At 37.1% G+C, this 8,087-nt stretch overlaps 1 long non-coding RNA gene across 1 annotated transcript; it reads right to left on the bottom strand.

Moving 5' to 3' along the window:
* Positions 1-425: 425 nt before the first annotated feature.
* Positions 426-7,369, bottom strand: LOC138687491 (uncharacterized). Its single transcript, XR_011326693.1, has 3 exons — positions 6,309-7,369; positions 2,429-2,558; positions 426-2,272 (listed from the first exon to the last, which is right to left on the bottom strand). It is a non-coding gene; the product is annotated as an uncharacterized lncRNA (long non-coding RNA).
* Positions 7,370-8,087: the final 718 nt, after the last annotated feature.

The following is an 8,087-nucleotide window of genomic DNA, read 5'->3' as shown; positions in this document are numbered from 1 at the left end:
TGGTCAGTGAATGTTGGACCACCTTCAACACCTTATGAAACTTTCAGCTTGGAAGTTAACATGAGGCAGGCCCCGCTTCCCAAAGATGTAAGTATATGCTTAAGTCCTAATGTAATGAATGGGACTTAATACCTGCTAAAAGTTAAGCATGTGCTTATGTATTTTTATATATAGGGTAGAATTCCCCAGTGCCTACAGAAATGGAAGTGCTCAAATGTTTTGGAGCCTTGGAGCTTTATTTCTGAAAGAAGAAGGTTTTTGTGACTTCTCTAAAAATATTTTTCACACCCTTTCTCAGAAAAAAATATTTTTCAGGAAAGAATTTTCACTGCCATGTGTCAGGTTGAGAAGTCTTTCAAGGCTAAATATTTTTTTTTTAAATAGAATTGTGAAAAATGCAAGTCAAACTCAATTTTTTTCCTAATCGCTTTTAAGAATTTCCTAAAGATCCTGTTCACCTATGTTATACTGACACCAGGTCCCTAGGTTAATCTAGAATGACTTGCATTTTTCACTAGTCCATAACTGGGGATTTATTCCATAGCCCATCCTAATCAATGTAGTTCAAAGGTGAGATCGGGCTCTTGACCAGTGGAAGAATGATTCTGTTACTCCTCTGCTGCCTATTCTGTCTCAACACATAGAGTTCAAATATAAACAAAGGGAAACACATTTGACCTTTTTTCAGAAAAGAAATAACGAGCAACAATTTAGGATATAAATGCTAGAAAGAAACTGATAAAAACTAGAAGCTAACCTCATCATTCTTAGTTCTAGTGACAATATATATAGCTTCACATAACTTTCACTTTCCTCATATAAAAGGGAAAAATCAAGGGGTGCAATTAATGCTATTTAAAACTTGCCTTCCAGATATTGTCTCTTATTGTAGAAGAAAGAACCAACTCATATCTTTTGCCAGTTCAGATTTCATCTATAGAACAAGAGAGCTGTCTTTCCTTTAGACAACACATACTAGTAGGAAAAAAGATCCCCAGAGCAGTGGGGAGAAACAAAACTGGAATACTAAAATGCAGTAAAAAAAAAAAAAAAGCTAAGAGATTAGAGGTAGTGCTTTATAAAATACAAGAGCCAAACCCCAGCTTCCTGAGTCTCCTAAAGGAAATATCAGTATGTTGGCTAGTCTACTTTTCATTATCACTTCATGGTTTAGGAGTTGTTGTTTTCTCCCCATGACCCCCCTCTATCCCCCTTTTATTTTAAGTCTTTGGGTCCAAAATCTGTTAATGCATTTATCGTATGCTTTAGGGACATATTCAAATAGCAACAACTTGTATGAGTGCTTTAAATTATCCTGAAGAATGCAAGCACAATTTAAGATGCTTCTGGCCTAAACCATTAATGAGGTTACACACCATTAAGGGTGGAATTCGCCTGCACAATTTACTCTAAAGAAGCATGGAATACACATAAAAATGGATGCCCCACAGTTCTGCTTTTCAGAGAAATGTCTGTAAGGCTGCAGTAAGCTCACCACTTCTACAGCTTTAACAAAGATAGCACATGTCTGAAAGAGGAGTTAAAGCAGCTAACACGAAAGAAGTGATTGAATACATCCGTTGCTGTATGGCTACTTTCAGATATATAACACAGGCATGCTCAAGTTTAGACACACACAGACAAAACTCAGTGACGCTGTAGGAACTAATTTGCATTCAAATATAACGATGTCTTTAGCTTTCCGATTCCCCTCCCAACTCCTTACATCTAGTTCTTGTTAACTTATACATTATTAATTACACAGTGTCACAGTTAGATGATCTAACTTCAAACACTTCCCGATCATCATCTACCTCAACCAGAGTAACACATCTACAAAAACATTCATCATTTTCAGAAAGACAACAGGCATACATTAGAAGGTAACATTGAAAATCTTGTCCTGTGGAGTACACTGCCAGCACTTAATAAATAAATCAAATACTACTAATAAAGAATGAATAGCACCAAATAAAATATAACTTTTGCAACATATAATGTAGTACTATTACAGCAACTAAATATGACCTATATAGAATGTATAGAACTGATTAAATGGTGTTTGCTGCATATAAAATTATTAACATAAACCAAACAATTTCTTATTCTTCAACATACAGAAACAAAGGTATCCTGTGTAATTACTTATCTACAGGGCTTAAGTGAATGCATCCTTTCAGAACACCTTGCACCACAGCTAGGATTATGCTGCAGGAATAGGAATTTTCAGGGAAAGGTGCCAGTGCTGCCATGCCAGAGTGATGGCTACAGCCTGCAAGCATTAAAACATTTCAGGACAGGCAGTAAACACACTTCAAGTCCTTTAAAGACATTCCTCCACATCTATCATGCACAATACTCTGGACTGTCAACATGATATCTCACATGCTTCGGCAAGAAGAGGAGCACAGAGCAGTTTTTCACTTACCATGATTTTCAGCTGTCACGCATGAAGAGCAGGTGTGTGGTAAGGCTTGGGCAAACTACACACGCCGAGGCTCCCAACTCTGAGGCTATCGCCAGAATTATCACAAACAGAGGAGACAGCAGGAGAAGGTCTAGGAAAAAAAATGAATAAATAGCAGCAAAATTACAGATCCAGATAGCATTACTTTGAAAGTTCTTCAGATACTTGCAATGTCAAATTGCTGAACTGTAGAACATAACCTGATGCTTAAGTTGGTCTCATGAGTGAATTTCATAGCAAATGATCCTGCTATAAACAAATAACAGAAGATATTCCTGTAGACTGATGTTCATCTGGCAGTTACAGAAGATCATTCCTCCCTTATTATGCTGTCCTTACATTTGAGTACCTGTCAAAATCTAGTAAACAACAATCACACAACAACTTTTAGATTTTCACACTAACAGATCAAAGTGTTATTGTTTATGGTTAAAACACTCATTGTAAAAACAAACATTGATTTGCCTCTGGTAAAACTCAACTGTCAGCTGTGCCACTCTTGACTTTACCTTTCATTAAGTAAATTGCTAATCATGCCTTTGTTTTCCTTTTTCTGTAATGGTCCAGACCATACTGAAGTACATTCCACTACTAAAGCTCTAAATAGATTTGCCTGCATAAAGACTGAGTAGAGGTCTAGGGGATTTGGACTAATAGCTGTAACATGATAATGTTAGAAAGTTGTCAAGCTGTCAAAATGTAAAGTAATCCAAATACTAAAGTGTGAGGGTTTAGGTATTTGTTTCCACTGATATTAGGAAGAGTTACATGGCCTAAATTCTCTTATTTCCTCTCATAAGTGCTTACCTCACTGCTCATCAGAAACTAGAGATGACTCAGGGAGAGATTTTGAACCCCAACTCAAACCAGCTATTTCACTGACCGCAACAAAGGCATTCATGCATGAAAGTGCTCATCAGTGGGAATGTCTGGTTCAATGTGATGCTGAAAACACTTTGGTTAGGGAAGTACAAAAGCATTACTGTTCTCATTTTTCAGTGCAAGAGAAGACTGAAGAAGAGAAGATGACTTTTCCCAAGACAAAAGGGAATACAAAGCAAAAGCGCTATTGTATTTTAACAGTTTTAGACTATCCTGTTCACTAATTCATTTGGCATCTTTCACTTGTATGAATTAGAAAATAAATGCAAATGAGAAAAAAACCCAGACTCCTCAGGCTAAGTTTTCCAAATTTGGTCCCAAGTGGGTTATTAACTCGGGAAAAATAATGAAGAGCGTGGAAAAAAATCTATTCTTGTGACAAAAATTTCTCAAGAACATAAATTGGCAGAGTATTAAGACAGTCTGGTGATATGACTGCAATAATGATGGAAACAATATGTGGAGAGACCATTGTCATACCAATGTGAGGAATGTAATCAGATTGGTATCTTGTGACCCTTTTGGATGCCATCTCAGAGCTCAACAGAACACAGATGCTTCAGTTGTTAAAACACTTAACATCTCATAATATACACCATGCCAAAGCATCTTTTGCTAAAGGCAGGAAGAGTTTGTCACTTACTTCAGTAGTAAGTTCAGCCCCTAACTGAAAGTGCAGTTGAATTAATGCATAGATGTGCTCCCGCTCTGAAGAAGTAAATGAAAGAAAGTTTTAATTATTTCAGTGGGACTTGAACCAGGACTTTCAATCACAGAACTGGGACAATAGCCAGAAAACATCTACACAAACTGCAATTCATATGTTATATCAATTTTAACTGTATTCATTCTTCCTTCTATCCACTGCTGCAAACAGTCACATACGCAAAGCGCAAACACCATTCCAGGGACAGTAAGTATACAATCCACATGGTCCATGCACGTGCATGTTCAGCACAACTGCTTCTTCAGCAGCTTCATTCTCCTTTTATGTTTTCAAGCACAATGACAAGGAAGTTTTACATATGTCCAGGCTACTCTTCATAGACGTATATGGCTTCTTGCCTTTCATCTGCTTTTACATTTTACGCTGACAGATGAACAGTGCAGACGATCATAAATGGAAGTGACACTGTTTAAACCTAGTAAAGGCACATAGGTAGCCCCCAAAATAAAAGCTAGATCCAAAAGTATATTTTTCCTTCAGCGTGTAACTCACATAACAGAAGTAGGTCAACAAAAAACATACTGAGGAGCAAAAAACTATAGAAAAAAAGATTTTTATAGGTAGGGATAGTTTTTAAGTTTTCTTGAGACTTCACTGTGAGACCTTGCTTTCAATAACTTACAACCTTGCAAAGCTACAACTATTCAACTGAAAAATTGCCATACTGCCTACCTGCCTCAAACTCTGGGTTGTTTTAACAAGTATTTTGGTCACAGGGAATAATTAACACTAATATCCTTTTTCAAAATGATGACAACTTTGTTAATTTTATCATTATTGTAAATCTCACTTTCACACAGCTCTTTATCTATACACCTCAAAGCATTTAAAAGTAATGTTGGCCTCCATTTGCAGCTGAAAATCTTAAGGCGCACTGACATTTCTCTGAGGTCTTTCAATACCAGAACCAACACAAGACTTGGTAACTCTGTAACAAGATTACTGGAAACAGAATTCCTTCATAGGAGAGAATATACGCTTCCTCCTGGCACATAACATTTCTACCTATTATCCCTCTAAACCACGTATTCAACTTTTCTCACTCTTCCAGGAACCTCTGGTTTCACTCATGCATATTTACATCTTTTATCCCACCCCAGATCCCTATCCCACTAAAAAATTCTAAGACTCTAGCATTATTTTTTTCTGACATCCCTGTATTCCCCTTCTCTGTACTCCTCTACTGTACTGTGCCTGTGGCTGTAAGTCCCCTCAGACAGGGACTGTGTTTTGAGTCTGTGATCAGGCACTGCCTTGCCCACGCTGAGTTGAAGCTATTGCTAGGTGTCCTAAGCGCAGGGGTAGTTCAAAGAGCAAGCACCGCTTGGCTCTCCTCTGATCTAGGCAAAGTAATATCTAAGCTGTGACAAAAATCCTAGGATTTATTTTTGACTACTGGCCAGATCTTCAGCTGCTGCTAATTGCTTCGATTCAGTAGAATTGTGCAATTGGAAGTCTCACCCTAACTCTATGAAATTGCAGGGAGAAGTGTTAAAGACAAGCTTGGCTCTATCACAATGTTGTCATTAAACTACCTGTAAAAGATTTTGGTAGCAAATACCAAGGGCCAAATCTTTTCAGTTCCAGTTCAGCCTAGGGAAAAATAAATTTGTTTTCAATTAAATAAAATCAATGTGTGGCAGTCAAAGATTTTAAAATTCAATTCCAATAGAAACATCACTAAGTACTGTAATGTATATGTCTGCATCTTAGGAAAAGTATAGTGGCTTTGAAAATATCCGGGCAGGCTAGATTCAATATGCAATCAAAAGCCTATAGCTCTCATTGCAAAAGTTCCCAACACCAGTGAGTTCCACAGCAACTGGCTCTATTTAAATACCAATATAGTGAAAACTGCAGGGTTTGGGATGTTCTGTCCTATGTTTCTTGCGGCCCTGGGATGAAAAAGATTTGTGAGTACTTTTTTTTTCCAGGAGAGCCTAAAGAGATTGTTCACTATATGGGTGATTTAGCTGAAGACTTAATTTGTATCTGTGTCGTTAAGACTGTGTAAGAGTAATTTGAAAGAAGCAAATATCTGCACACATCTGTCCCACATTGTGGTATGGAATGAGTGTAGCATGGAATGGCATATACTGTAAATTGTTCCATAATGACTCATGGATTATCTGGGGCTGCTTCAGACAGAACATTCCTGAGGGGTAAGGTAAAGCTGTCTTTAACTGAGACTTATCTGGAAAATAAAAGAATAAGGAGCATTTAGCTGCTTACCTGGCTTGCACTGGGGTATTTTTAAGCTCCTCTTCATCATCTTGTAACATTGGATAATTGTTTTGTTATAGTTCTGTAAGCCACTTGAATAGAAAATGTGGTCAAAATATGTCCTTAAGGAATATTAACTGATGGTCAGTAAAATCTTGATAACAACTATCTCTCCTTATCTCTTCATGAAACTTTGAGAAGTGTTTGTTTAGACAATCGCAGGAATAAGGGCAAGAAGGTTTTTAGATGCTGACTCCTAAAGGCCATTCTCAAGTATAACGAAAAATAAAAAGGAAAAGATACTTCAGGATGAATAAAAATTTCAGGTATCATCTCAGAGTTACAAGCAACGTCTTCGACTTCCAATCAGAGGAAGATCAAAACTAAAGGAAAAAAGAACATAGCTATCTTTTTTTATACAATGCTCAGGTAGCATCCTTTGAAAACACAATTTTATCCAAGAAAAATATTCTTGTATTTTTCCTGTCATCTTCTGAGCTTCAGTGGCATAAGGTAATAATTGAAATTGGCACTTCAAGGGAAAAAATGTTCAGAAAAAAAAAAAACCAGCAAATCATTATCTGGCTTTGCAGCTTTGCTAATTCCAGATCACCAATGGCTGGATGAAGATCACTGACTCGTGGCTACATTTCTCTGCCACTGACAGGAAAAAAAATCGGAAAGTTTTAAAAAATCTGCAATTGTAAAACAGTCTGTAGAAAGCAAGAAAAAGAGGTCATGAAAGGTTATAAACTTTTGGATACTGCTGAAGACATTTCTGTTGCCTCAAGCAAGAAGGCAAGGAGAACATATCTGAATATTTCAATCCAGATAAATGGGGGATTTATCTGTATGGTGCCCAACACTTGGGAGAGAAATCTAGCACAGGAAACTATCTCCTGGGTTAAATCCAGTTCCTCATAATGCCAGCCACTACATCACATAACCCTTTCAAAACTGCACTAATTCCTTTCAATAAACTGAAGCACAGATATTTTGTCATCAAAACATACTGTTTGAAAATACACTAACCCTTTTGCTTATTCATACATGAGTGTAATGTTTGAACTTTTCAGTTACAGCTCAGCAGACACTTTGATGACGAATATGAATCAAACAATGCTTCATATACCAAGCAGAGTACATTGCATTAATTTAGTTTCAAGGTGACAAGGAAATGAATTATAATGATTAAGTCTGCATTATGAAAAAAAAAAAAAAAATGTTGAAAACCCCTAGCCAGATGGAAATGCTCAAGAGCAGTATTCTAAAAACTAACTGGGGACCAACCAGCATCACAGAAAGAGAATCTGTGGACATACATTCAGTGGTTAAGATGCATATTTTCAGTATATTTGTAGATGCTATCCAACACTTTGCCAAGACTAATGCCCAAGCTCATCCTTCTTCACCTTCTTTTCATCTTACCTGTAGGAATTTCACTTACCTATTCTGCCTAGCTCAGGAAAAAAACACACAGAAGTGCACTGAAGTAGCTCTATTGCGGAAGATTTCTTCAAGAAGGGGCTTTACACATTTCCAGTAAGAAGGGGGCCATATATACTTTCCAAAGATTTTTGGCACTGCAGTGGGATCCCTTTCAGATTTCCAGCAGCAGTCTACTTCTTCAGAAACCTTTAATCATCTTCGCTGCTGGCAAGACATCTGTTGGAAGTTTTGGAAAACTGAGAATGAGAAAGCTCGTAACTCTACAGAATTCACTAATAGAAAGTGAGAAATAAAACCTGCACAGTATTACTTGAAACTTCAAAATGTGCTGATAATAAA

This window comes from Haliaeetus albicilla, chromosome 1 (assembly GCF_947461875.1).
Source record: "Haliaeetus albicilla chromosome 1, bHalAlb1.1, whole genome shotgun sequence".
Lineage (NCBI taxonomy): Eukaryota > Metazoa > Chordata > Aves > Accipitriformes > Accipitridae > Haliaeetus > Haliaeetus albicilla.
Note: the sequence above shows the minus strand (reverse complement) of the source record. Positions and strands in the feature narration are given on the sequence as shown.